This window comes from Cylas formicarius, unplaced genomic scaffold, assembly GCF_029955315.1.
Source record: "Cylas formicarius isolate icCylForm1 unplaced genomic scaffold, icCylForm1.1 PGA_scaffold_10__41_contigs__length_53128322, whole genome shotgun sequence".
NCBI lineage: Eukaryota > Metazoa > Arthropoda > Insecta > Coleoptera > Brentidae > Cylas > Cylas formicarius.
In genome coordinates, this window is record NW_026844214.1 from 35761051 (window position 1) to 35774481 (window position 13431).

General features: G+C 34.7%; 2 protein-coding genes across 8 annotated transcripts in view; one reads left to right on the forward strand and one right to left on the reverse strand.

Annotated features, from left to right (window-relative positions):
- The window catches only part of LOC132705608 (nephrin-like), a 635291-nt gene that overhangs the window by 359802 nt on the left and 262058 nt on the right, over positions 1 to 13431 (reverse strand). The window lies entirely within an intron of this gene.
- LOC132705619 (uncharacterized) overlaps positions 1 to 13431 on the forward strand; it is a 146105-nt gene that overhangs the window by 121609 nt on the left and 11065 nt on the right. For 5 of the 6 annotated variants that reach the window (XM_060676329.1, XM_060676320.1, XM_060676369.1 and 2 more), the window contains exon 5: positions 13237 to 13305. The gene's annotated coding sequence lies outside the window, so the exon portion shown is untranslated. Of the gene's footprint in view, positions 1 to 13236; positions 13387 to 13431 lie in introns of all 6 variants that reach the window. The other variant, XM_060676348.1, reaches the window with a different exon arrangement.

Here is a 13431-nt window from a genome sequence, read left to right on the forward strand (position 1 = left end):
GAATACGCGTTTTGATGAAATTAAGAAAATTTGATTTTTTTTATGGATGATCGACTTTATGGCGACCAATATTATCTTGGAACAAAGATTTAATCAAATTGCGTATAGCTTTTCGTTTTTGGTTTAAATGATCAATGCTTTATTTGGGAATTAAATGTCCTAGTTTGAAAAAAAAAGTTAATTTTTGACACATGAATACAAGTTTCGTATCAGGAGTTCTACTTATTAGCGAAAACTCGGGTAGCTTAGAAATTTGCATAAAAAAGACAGCCTCACCGATTGATAGCGGCAGTGGAAATTGAGCATTTTCGTAGTTTATTGACTTACAACAAATATAATAAGAACTGGTTGCTTATCTTTTTTTATTCCAACGATTCTATTAAAGCAGACACCACATAAATTCTAAAGCACTTAACGTTATTCAAAATATCGAATTACAGAAAGATTGGCAGGTAGTATGTAACTCAATGACCAAAAGTTATTGTAACCATAAATGGCAATGAACTCGTTCCCAATGAAGCAAAACAACATATGATTCCAAACAATATTTTTTTTAGTAAAATGGATAGAAATATTTTTTTTATCTCATTCATGATATTCGGTATTGGGAGAAAACTTTATAGAAAATTTATAAACGTTATTAGTTATATGTAGTGCACGTGAGAAAATGTTTTATTGATTGTTTATTTTAGACGACAAAAGTATCTCGAAATGTCGAGGTCCAATTACAGCAGTTTTAAAAAATGGCGGTTGTCAAGCCATTAGACACAACTGTAAGTGCAAAAGTACATTTTTCGAATTTGCTTATGATCAGTTTATTCGTGTGCCTGATGAGCATGGTAAAGTCGAATCAGAACCTAAAAATGAGTAACAGAATGAGTCGTGTGTCGCCGAAGTTGATTATCCCGACAAGCATAAATATTCCAGTAAACAGTGTTTTAGTGGATGATGGTGGGGGAACCAAATTACAATGTTCTGGATAGCTGATGCTTTCATAGGTTTGCCACCACCAGGTGCCCGAGGATGTGCACTACTCAGTACGGCCCTCTCGGAGTCCGTAGTAGTGGATATTTTCCCATTTTCCCATGTTTGGAATGTGTAACCTAAATAGCAAGCCCGCCCCCCCTCAAGCAATATATAAACAGGTACAGAGTAAAATACGAGCCAGTTTCAGTCAAGCTCTGAAGAAGCCAACAGGATTATTGGCGAAACGTCAGCAATTTCGACTAAGTAAAAACCGACGAAGAAGAAATCCAGAAGTTTTGTAAAAAGCATTACAGTAGCCTGTGGAAGTTTCTTTGAAAAATTAACAAGTACTATTTCCCTGTATGCTGGCAGCAGCCAGTTATTATACTCTATTAGTACTGCACACCATTTCAAACATTATGGAGAGAATCTTAAGACACTCAAATTCGTGGGTCCATTAATATATTTTATTACCGAAAAATCAATCTGATTTTCGAAATGACCATCGCTGTAGAGCTTCAATGGCACATTTGACAGATGGTATTTTTCGTGCACAAGATAATAATAAATTGTCTACTCTCGCATTGGTTAAATTTCAAAAATGCCTTTTATTTTTTAAAACATGATATTTGGCAATAGATAATATAAAATTAGATTTAAATGCACTTGTAAGTATTTCATCTAAGCATGCTTATCTTATCTCATTTGAATCATTGTGACATACTGTACGGCCTCTTGCCTCAGTACTGCACTGTGTTTCAGGCCTGCTTGGATAGTAGGGAGTACGGTACTGAGGAGAGTGGCTGAGGAGAGGAAGGTCATGTTGGTCTGATCGATCCGGACTCAGTGCACGTTATTGGACTAAAGGAGTTGCTGACCTTTTATAGGAGGGGCGGCATTCTGGACGCCCTCTAGAGCGGCCTGGGGGCACAACGGGCCCATCTGGTGGCCTAAGTGCTAGGGCGCCCCGCTTTATTACCAATACCAATACCAATAATACGGGCTCTTGCCTAGAAGCTCGAGTTTCTCATAGAATTCAGAAGATGTAGAATTCTTGCGTTAGATTTATTTTCAGTTAAAAAAACGAAGTCTGGTATCCCACAAGTTTAAAGAAATTAATTGACTGAATATGCCCAATGGAATATGTTATTTTACAAGATTAATTATAACACCGGCCACTTCAACACTAACTAAACATTAACATTAACTAAACATAAAAACTTTTTTTTTTTAATTCGTTCTCATATAATGATCATATTAATTTTTTTACCATTACATTTCTTCTTCTTTCGGTGCCATATCAGGTCCCCCTAACGTTGGCAATCACATTGGCGAGGTGATCACGGTCTTCGGCTAATCTGAATAGTTGTTCGGTACTGCGTATTCCGGTCTAATCGCGGATGTTCTTTAGCCATGACATTTGTTTCCTTCCAACATCTCTGCGACCTTCGATTTTGCCTTTCATTATAAGTTGAAGGATTTTGTAGCCGTCCCCTCTAAGAACATGCCCCAGGTACGATATTTTTCGTATTTTCATTGTGTTAAATAACTCACGGACGGCACTTGCTCTATTTAAAACTGCTTCGTTGGTCTGCAGGGCGGTCCATGGCATTCGGAGCATTGTTCTATGCAACCACATCTCGAATGCTTCCAGGCGATTAATAGCATTGGCCTTGAGAGTCCAAGTCTCAGCAGCCTATAACAACACAGACCAAATTTAGCATTTGATCATTCTTTGACGCAATTTGAGGTTTAAGTTATCATTGCAGAAGAATGGTTTCATTTTCATAAAGGTTGTGCGAACTGTTTCTATTCTGCATTTCATTTCTTTATCTGGATCTAGTTGCTCTGTGATATAGCATCCAAGATATCTGTAATAGGTAACTCTCTCAATGTTTTGCTGGTCTACATGTAGGGATGCATCGGCATGTGGCTGGCGACTGAATACCATAAATTTTGTTTTAGCGACATTCATTTTTAGACCCATGTTCCGTCCTGTCGTGTTTACGCAATCCAACAGCTCTTGAAGGCCTTGGATACTATCACGTAAAATGACCGGATAGTATTAATCAGTTCGCCGTTGATCTTCACTCCATGGTCTTTATCTTGTAGAGCCTCTTTGAAAATCACATCTGAGTAAAGGTTGAATAATAGCGGGGAGAGAATGCAACATTCGCGGGTTAATCTTCCATCGAATCGTACCACTGCTTTTTGGTTCCAGTACAAGTTCTCTATGATACGTAGATCGTTACCTGATACCTGAGGTCCTTAATATATTAAAAAGCTTATCGTGTTGAACCCTATCAAATGCTTTTTCGTAGGCCACATAGATGTCTTTACGTTGGTCGCGACACTTTTGTAGGAGGACATTTAGGGCAAAAAGTGCCTCACGTGTTCCAATTGCGTTTTTAAAACCAAATTGGGTTTCGTCTATATCCCTTTCGCACCGACTTCTTATTCTTCCATGTATTATGCGATGGAAGATCTTAAGTGTGTGGCTCATGAGGCTAATTAACCTGTATCCATCGCATCTCTTCGCCTGTTGTTTTTTCGGAAGGGCTTTAAAAACAGACTTCAACCATTCTTCGGGTATTTTACCAGAATCATATACATTGTTGAAAAACTTAGTTAAGGCACTGATGTGGTCTTCGTGGATCATCTGCAAGACCTCTGTTGGAATGTTGTCTGGTCCCGTTGCTTTCTTGGGTTTGGCTGTTTTTATAGCATGTAGAACTTCCGATTTCAAGATTTCTGGTCCTTCACCTTGATTTACATTATCTTGTATATTTGGCCTGTCGTCTTCAAACATTTCGGTTACGTATTTCCTCCCATGTTTCATCAACATTTTCTGTAGTTCTCATTTGTCTCAAGTAATCATTAACATCATTTTCAATTTTAATTTTGTTGACGTCTAAAATACTGTAATTATTTTGCTGGTGTTTCTTCTCTCTCCGTTTTAACTTTACTCTTACGTCGGCGACTAAAGGGTTATGGTCAGATCCAATATCTGCGCCAGGGTATGTTGTAACTCTGTTGATGGAGTTCCTGAATCTTTTGAATAAAGTCTATTTGATTTCTCACTATATGTGTTGGGTTATCTCCAGGGGCTCTCCAAGTATATAGCCTGCGTTGATGTACCTTATAACATGTGTTTGTTACTACCATATTGTATTCTTGGCAAAAATCAAACAACCTGTCCCCTCGTGCATTACTCTCTCTTAGACCATATTCCCCAACCAGATCTGATCTTTTGCCTTTGCCAATTTTAGCATTAAAATCACCCATTATATACGTGATTTCATTAGTTTTTAAGCTTTTCAGTACTACACTAAGTTGCTTATATAGGTTTTCCACCTCGTTATCATGTTGTTTTTCTGACGTAGGAGCATATACCTGTACTATGTTGAAGTTAAATGGAGATGCGTTTAGTTGTACTAATAGTATCCTGTCGCTTATTGGAACAAAATTAAGTACATGTTCGCAATTTCCGGTGTTACATAGATTCCTACTCCGTTTCTATGATGTGGGTCGTTGTTGTCGCTTCCGGAATAATATAATATACCGTCTTCACGTCTACAGGTTCTCGAACCACGCCATCGTATTTCACTTATACCCATGATAGACAGCTTCAAGCGTTTGGTTTCTTGAACAAGATTTTCAAATTTTCATGTGCCTATCCGCATTCTAGATTTTGCTATTTTGAGCCGGGGGATTCTTAGCACCCCTTGTCCATCTAAGGGCTGCCCGGGACTAGGGGCCGTGTTTTTCATTTTCCTCGCCATAGCAATATCCTGGGAAATATTAACGGTGTGGTTTCCCGTTGCCTTCACCGTTGGAAAGCATATAGGTAGGGTTAAATGGGAAAATGGGTAGGATGGAGGGTTGGGTCATGATTTCCCCAATGGGGTGGGAGCTGGGAGAAAATCAAGAGCTCGCATGGGCAGGGGTGCTAAGGCCCTGAAGTAGATGTGCTCTCTGCTGTAATTGCAGAAAGGTATCTACCCGCTACCTTTGGTAGAAGGCCAAAGATTGATTTATTTTTTCGTATGGGTTAAGTAGTAATTGTAGTAATTCTCGTTGTACCTATTTAAATTATTGAAACAAATTGCCACAAATTCACTATTTGGTGTATATATAGTGTGGTAAATGACATTTGAATCACGAGTTTGACTTGAAAAGTTTGCGAAACGTGTTGCATACTATACTTTTTCTACGACCGTTAGTTTTTGGGTACATTCTTACAAGACAACACGAATACATTCACTGACATGACCGCCATAATTGACAAACGTCAAAACTCAAGCCGTGCCGAAATATCTCCGAAAACATCCGATTACTCCCAAAAAAAAAGTTTTGTTAGGTTAAAACAGTCCCGCCATTTAGATAGGTAGGTAGGTGCGCGAGAACACATCTGCGTTTCTTTATCGTATATTTTTATAACTTGAACCAGAAACACTTTTTTGTATTCTGTGTTTGTACGATAAATAATAGACGTTATTATTATTATAATAATAATAATTATTATTATTATTTTAGGTACTTAAATGAAAAAAGTGGTAAGAATGGGAAATGCCTTTTTTCTGCGAACCGAATAAGCACAAGTGCGGGGGCTATTATTTTATCACCTGAAATTACACATCGATTTTGCGGCTTAATTGATGAATTAATAACATTTCATATCGTTTAACTGTTACCGCGATTTTAATGCGCTTTCAGAATTTTAGCTTAAATTATGCATAAATTGCCTTTGCTACCGAACTACTGAAAGCAACAAAATTAATTTTAATACATTTTATGTAGATTTAATTTGTTGTTTTATAATATACATGCCATTAGTAATGGAAGTTCTACTATAACATCAGGTCGAGAGCGAAGGGAAGTTGGTTTTTCCCGCTATATGAACCATATTATATATCATATATCAGTAATATATTATATATCAGATTATATATTATATATGGTGACTGATTGGTAAGTGGGTTTCCCATTTAAGAGGGGGGCCTATACCTTATCTCGAAACCTACGGGGGTTACAGAAAAATTTAAATATTGAAATGTTTTTTCTATTTTGTAGAAGTTTTTTTACATTTAAGGACATTATTCACAAGAATCCTAAATTATGAATGTAAAAGAATTTATTTATTATTGGAAAATAATTGCCAATTAAGCCAAAATGATAAGTCAGAGACCCATACTATGTTATATAATTGAAATTGCTATTGAAGTTGCTATTTGAAAAAAATTTTGCGAAACGTGGCAACGTATTTTAAGAGAATATTTTAAATTTGCTCACTGCCCAAAGAAAAGCATTATTTTCTTTAAAATAATAGATGGAAAAAAGTTTAAAACTAACCCGAATTCTGAAGATGGTCGCTAATAAGTTAGAAACGGTGCATCACAGACCCATTCTCATATATATCGTTGAATTTGTCTTTGAAAGAACTATCGAAAAGTGCACTAAAATATAGGGTGTTCTATTTTAAAAAATGTAACTTTGTTTTACCACCCTGTATATAAAAAGTGACGAATAAACGGGCCACCCTGTACATAATTTTTTTTCCTTCAGCTATAATTCTAGAGACATTAGGTAAAAAATAATATGCGATGAGCATCTCTTATTCAGTCAGCCCCACAGATCTGTATACAATTCAAAAGTCATTCTTAATATTAACCATGAAAAGAAAACAAAAAATTGCACTGGCCCTATCACACATACATTATTACTACGTAACACTACATAATTTCGAAAAGCTTTAAAGCTTTGCACGTCTTTATGTCATTTAGAAAGTTATTGAAAAATAAGAGAATTTCGAGGAGAACAGAAAGCCAATTTCGATTTGCAAATATTTGTACGGAGATTAGAACTTCTATTATTTCAAAATTAAAACAATAAAAATATCTGTAATAAGGTTGGGGACAACCCAAGAAACAAATCGTAACCACTCTTCAACATTCGCAAAATAAACCTGAAACACCTGATTTTTAGCACTCAATTTAATTGTCTGAGACTATAACTTTGAGAGTTTTTTTTTAATGAAAAAATGAGAATGTTGTTTTAAGTAGGTTCAGGTAAAAAGAGTGATCATAGAACCAACTCTTAACTTTTTTAATCATGTTTATAATCAAAGTTATAACATTGGGGTACTTTGGTCGAATTATTTAACATACATACATACATTACATTCATACATTTTTTGAGGTAAAATTTTTAATATTACTTTTAACGTCAATATTTTTAAGAGAAACGTAAAAACGTTAAAAATGTTTTCACACAATCACACACAAATGACCCACCAACGAAAACATATTTTTCATAATAATTTGTTTCAGTTTAACAAAATCGAAATACAGAGTAGGATACCCCGTATATGAACATTTTGAAAGTCTGCTTTTACATATGAGTATAGAACATGAGGCAAGTAAATTGCATTTTAAAACTGAGTTATACAATTTTTGTTTCTAGAAATTAAGTTTTACTTAATAAAACCGACCTGCCTGTGGTGGGTTCTTAAAGAAAATAACAGAAATTTTTTTATAAAACTTCTGGATTAGTCCAGAGCTAAATGTGGGTCAGTGACTCTAATTGAATAGTAAAACGTATGTTAGGGTGTATAGAGTTTAAATGTCTAAGAAAATCTACTGGGTATTCTTGACCATGAGGTCAAATAAAAGTATCATCGACGTAGCGTTTCCATAATTTTGGTTTTAGATGAAAGGTGTCGAGAGCTTTCTTCTTAAAGGCTCCCATAAATATATTTACTATGAGTGGTGATAGTGGAGAACCCGACATTTGTTCAAAAATTTGAAACTGTCTCAGCCCGAGTCACTGAACCTAGAATTAAAACAGCTTACCTCTGCTCTTCTATCTAATAATTAAAGTTATTAAGCGTTCCATCACAAAATACACTTCACTACAACCTTCCAATAGCAATGAAGCCGAAAGCAATCCCACACTTGCCATTGTTGTCCTTCCTTACATTCAAAATATCACTGACATCAAATCAAATCAAAAGTTCTAAAGAAATATAACATCAAAACCAGAAAATCTCTCAATATTTTCGATCCGTCAAAGACAAAATTCCATTAGAGATGACTGCAGTTTAAGCATTCCATGCGAATACGACAAAGAATACATTGGAGAGACCGGACGTAAAATATCAACTAGGCTCAAAGAGCATGAAAGAGCCTTAAGACTAAGACAAAAAAACTCATCAGCCGTTGCGGAACACAATTATTATTAAATATTATTCGATAAAACTAAAATTCTTGCTTGTAATCAATTCTTCTACTAATAAAAAGTCCGAGAGTCTATAGAAATCTATAAGCAACCTAACAATCTTAACCGCGATTCAGGTCTTTGCCTGTCACCAATATGGGAATCAGTCATCCGAGACGGTGTTTATGCGAGCCGGTTTCAGTCAAGCTCTGAAGAAGTTAACAGGATAATTGGCGAAACGTTAGCAGGTTTGACTCAACAAAAGTTATGTTGTTTCAGCTTTAATTATGAAATTCGCTTAGAAAAGATACGAGAGAGAAAAAAATATTTCTCTGCACTAAATAAACTGCACTCTCTAAAACTACAGTAAAACCCATAGCAACGCCAGTGATGTGTGTTTTGCGGTGGTCTACTTCAGCGAAATTTTTCGAGGTTAGACCCTACTTGACCGCACATTTGCCTCCGATATTTATGCACCGTGGCTGTTAACGCGCTCTTCGCTTCACCCACAGTTAAGTGCATCTACTGGGGCGTGGCCATCGTGATGCTGCGCTTCTATTAAAATTATGAGCCTCTTTCTAGGTTTCAATAGTTAGATATCATCTGCATCTCTCCGAATTTTATCGAATAAAGTTCAGTTACAACAAATAATTATGCCCATGCACCTTTGACTGCCTGGAAAAATTAGTTTGGTGTTATTGTTAAACACTATTTTTCTGCAATTGGTCAAATTATTAAAGTTTTGTTTTATGACAATTATTGTCGAAGTGGCACTGTTCTTGTAGCGTCCTGTTCTAAAAAAATTATATAGCTTCTAGATATACAGGATACAGTAATCAATGCGCCCAAAAGAAATCCTGGATTACACTAATACAACTTAGTAAAATGTCGCTCATTAGTAATATCTTCTCTCCTCTATCCATTACCTAGTAGAGGTTAGCAACCGCTTCTCGGAATGAGTGTTTCTCTCTTGCAATTTCAAAGAGTCCTCCTAGACCCATATCAGTCCAATCTCTAATATTTTTCAGTAATTATTTCTTGTTTCTTCTATGTCCTTTCGTCCATCTACTCGTCTCTGCATCGTAGTATGCAGTAGTATTTATTATTTCTTAAGATATGATAGAAATAAGTTGTTTTTCTTCGTTTAATTATTGTTGATAATTTGCTTACTTGTCCCATTATTCTCTGCTTCTTCTTAGCATCGTATTGCCAAGGTTTCGAGACACTCTACACTCCATACAGTAGCTGTAACCACACGTAGTACTCAATAAACTTCAATTTGATTTTAAGTCATGGATTTTTGTCACTAATTAGTGTTTAAAATATTAATAACAATAAATTGGCTCTATTCGAATTACACAATATTTACAATTGGCGAAGTTGAAACAATGCAATCTTTACCTAAAAAATACAGTACCATGGACAACAATATAGCAAAAAAGAGTACTAATAAAAAATAGAGCGCCGCGTGCGAAATAAAAATTATCGACAAAATTTTTTGAAGAGCAACCGTATCTCACTATTTCGCGTCATAACTTTCTTGATAGTACTTTCCATTTTTTTTGACGATTCAAATTAAAACTAACCAAAACTATTCTATATTTGTTTCGATAAAACACGTCGTTTTCAATATATTTGCATTTTATTACATTCACTTCCACAAAATAATCGGCCCTAAAAACTGCCCCAAATTCAAAATTGGTAAGCTCGCAAAAAAAGGAAGGAAAAATATTAACAAAAAAGTAATGACATAAAATAGGTTCATAACTAACGACCTATACATACTATATGAAAAACTGGAGTATAATCGAATTCATCATCTCGGAAAACACCCGATTCCAAGTTTTCACTCATTTGAGTTATGTCGCCGTTTACCAACTAGCCCATAGTTTTGCAATGAAGTTGGCCAAGGTTAATAGTCGACTAAGTAAACAAAAATATTTACTAGGCAAATTGCCTTGAAATGAGTTCAATTCTGAAATAGCACATAAAGCAACAAGTTTAAAGTTTTAGTTTTTAATTTATCAATAAACGAATGACTGGAGAAATCTATCAACGTTTTGTCATACTATACTTTTTCTATGACCGATAATTTTTAGGTCCGATAGCATCCGATCGCTTCCAAACCGGCGACTAAAGTACGGGAAATATCTGAAGTCACTTGCGATCGTGAGTAGTCTTAAAATGACACTTTCATTTTAGAGTAGCGAATAGAAAATAAAAATTTTGCGCCCACTATCCAGGACTTACCTAATACAAAAAGATAAGCATCTTCCACATCGATTTCGTTATTTTCTGAAATGTTATTGTCATTTAATGGTATCATTTATTTAGGAGTTTGTGTTAGGAAGAAAAGTAATTTGCGTTCGGCAGACCAAAGGGACTTAAAATATGTAGTGTGCGTTAAATAAAAAATCCCACGAATATTTCACTTTATACGAAAGTCGGGTAGGCTCTTAAGTCCATTAAGAGCTGTTTTATTTAAATTTCATTGAATAAAATGAGGACATAACACGGTTTAATTTAACTGTATTCAACTTTTAGATAATTTGCAAAAATACCGCCAAAGGCAAGTAGTTTATTTGCAATTTCGCATATAATCGGGTCAATTTTCAAAATTGTCTAAAATTTTGCTACTTTCACAATTCCTTATACAGTTTTAGTATTCTAGCCATGTTATAGTTCTCCTTTAGTTAGATTTTTTTTTAATAAATTTAAATTAAATAATACTAAATAGTCAAAATTTTTATTATAAATAATTCATATGTTCTGAAAATCATTTTTCAATAAATGTTAAAAAACACAAAAAATTATTAATATACATTTTCCTAATTAATAGTGTGCTTATTGTATTATTACTTATATTGTAAAATTTTTATAAAGGCCCGCAAGTTTTATGTTAAATACTTGAAAATTCTCAGGCTTCAATTTCAAGTAAACGAAAATATGTTTTGGGCTCGGTGACATTTGAATCTGTCTGACGAAGCTCTGTTTTTCTTAAAAAGTCCAAGATTGCGAGGCCAATTCGAGGAACGCAGAGGTCAAACTCATAACGATGTGCTTCGTCATAACCGAAGCAGAAATTTTTTTATTATAATTGAAGCTAGTCAAAAATTTTTGGTACAATTCATAAACAAGTGAAATCTAAATGCTTTTATCGATGAATCGGTGGTGTGGAAAAATTGCTATAGGGACCGGTGCGAGTTTAGAAATTCGTACGACTATAACCCAACAATTAGTAGGGGCTGGTTCAGCCGTAAGTAAAAAAAAAATTTATTGTCCAGATTTTGTTGCTCTCTCACTAGTTAAATGAGACGATATAGTTTATACAGACTTGATTTGCAGCGAGAAAAATTGATAACATATAATGGGTTAATACAAGAAAAACATAACTTCCTTTCTAAAAAATAAGTTATAATTTAGATATATAAAATGACACCGCTGATATAGGCCTCTTCTATTCCTGAAATTGTTGTCGAAAAGCATCTCCAATGTTTCACCTACCAACTCCCTCCACAAGCTTCTTCGTTAGAAGTCCAATTTCAGCAATGGACATATTTAATTATAATTGTAGTGATATAGATGACGATGATCTAACATCGTCTCAGTTTGGCATTAAAAAATTGTTACGTTTCAGGTGATTATTGTAATCCGGTTAGTTCTTTTTTGGATTTTTTTTATATATATCTGGTTGCTTTTGTTTGGCTAGGTTTTTACATTGTTGGTGCGTACGCGGTATTCAGAATTTTCTTTTGACGTGGTAACTATACTTAGCAAATTAATTTCCTTGTCAATGGATATTATATTCGTTAGAAAATACAGTTTATTATAATTATTGTTCAGCCAGTTTCTTGATTTTTTTTGTCTGTGCATTTCGTCACTACTTTTATTTTTTATTTTTTTCACAAGCTTGTTTATGCCAGAAAAAAGTAATGCCATTTATAATTTTTCCTTGAAGTGTTATTGCTGCGATGCAATTCTACACTCAAAAAGGAGTTATCCCCGCTTTACACCGAAATTGAATTCACGCAGAAGTTAAATTAAAAATAAAGTATTCTACTGTTACGAAATTTATAACAATCCAAAGAGCAGGATAATTAAGTTGCACATGAAGAATAAACAACAAACGATGCAGGTTGTATCTTTGTATTGTATCTTTGTCCAGAAGGAAGGAGCGTGTTGAAAAAATAGCCGAGCAATTGAAATGTGAAAGAGGAAAATTAGTTTCCTTCAAATGTGATATTCGCTTATAAGAAGACATTCTCACTGCATTTGAACACATTAGGACTCACTCAAATATTGTTCAATAATGGGGGAATGAATATAACTAATAACCTGTTCGACGGATCCACTCAAATATGGAGACAAATATGATGAATATGATAATGAATTTTAAAAATTGACAGAAAATTATTCTCGAAATCTAGAAAGCAGAGGACCGGCAGTCTGGCTCGCGCAACAAATTTAAAACTGATTATTATAAATATAATTACCCAAATCTAGTTGTGACATCTAAGTCCATTTAGGTGGCTGAAGGAAAAGAATTATTGTATCTCTTTAGAAAATAGCTCAAATATTGAATACGAGTCCTGCTTATGTGCTTTAAATGAGCAGTATGAACTGTTGTAAGTACTCTTCAACACTCAGCAATAGAAAATTGTGGAAAAAATTATATAACAATAAGTATAATATTAAAGTATCGCTGTAAGAGTAGGTGCACAAAGATAATATTTATTTTTAGCATTAGGTACTTTTTAATTCATTGTATATTAACTCTGCATCTGAATTTAATAACAAATCCTATTTATAAAATGATGCCTTTTTAGACACAAATTTACTGGGTCTTGCTATAGTGACCAGAGAATCAGTAAAGGATATGAGAAGAACCAACTCTGAAGGTCATATCGTTAACATAAATAGTATATCTGGATATAAAGTTTTCAATTTCCCAGGTTGCGCCATGTATCAGGCGAAAAAGTACGCACTAACGTCTTTACGATATGAAGCTGAGAGAGAATCAGAGTAACGGTAATATTGAAGCATTATTTGTTTCAGAGCATAAACCCTGGACCCGTTAAAACAGAGTTTATGCAGGTTTGCATGGATAAAACAACTGCTAATCAGGTAAAAGATTGCGTGGGTCTTGAACCGGCAGATGTAGCTGATGCTGTAGAGTATGCATTATCAACCCCTCCGCACGTGCAGGTAATCAGTCCGTAACATATTTCCAAAAAGCAAAAAGGTCAATTT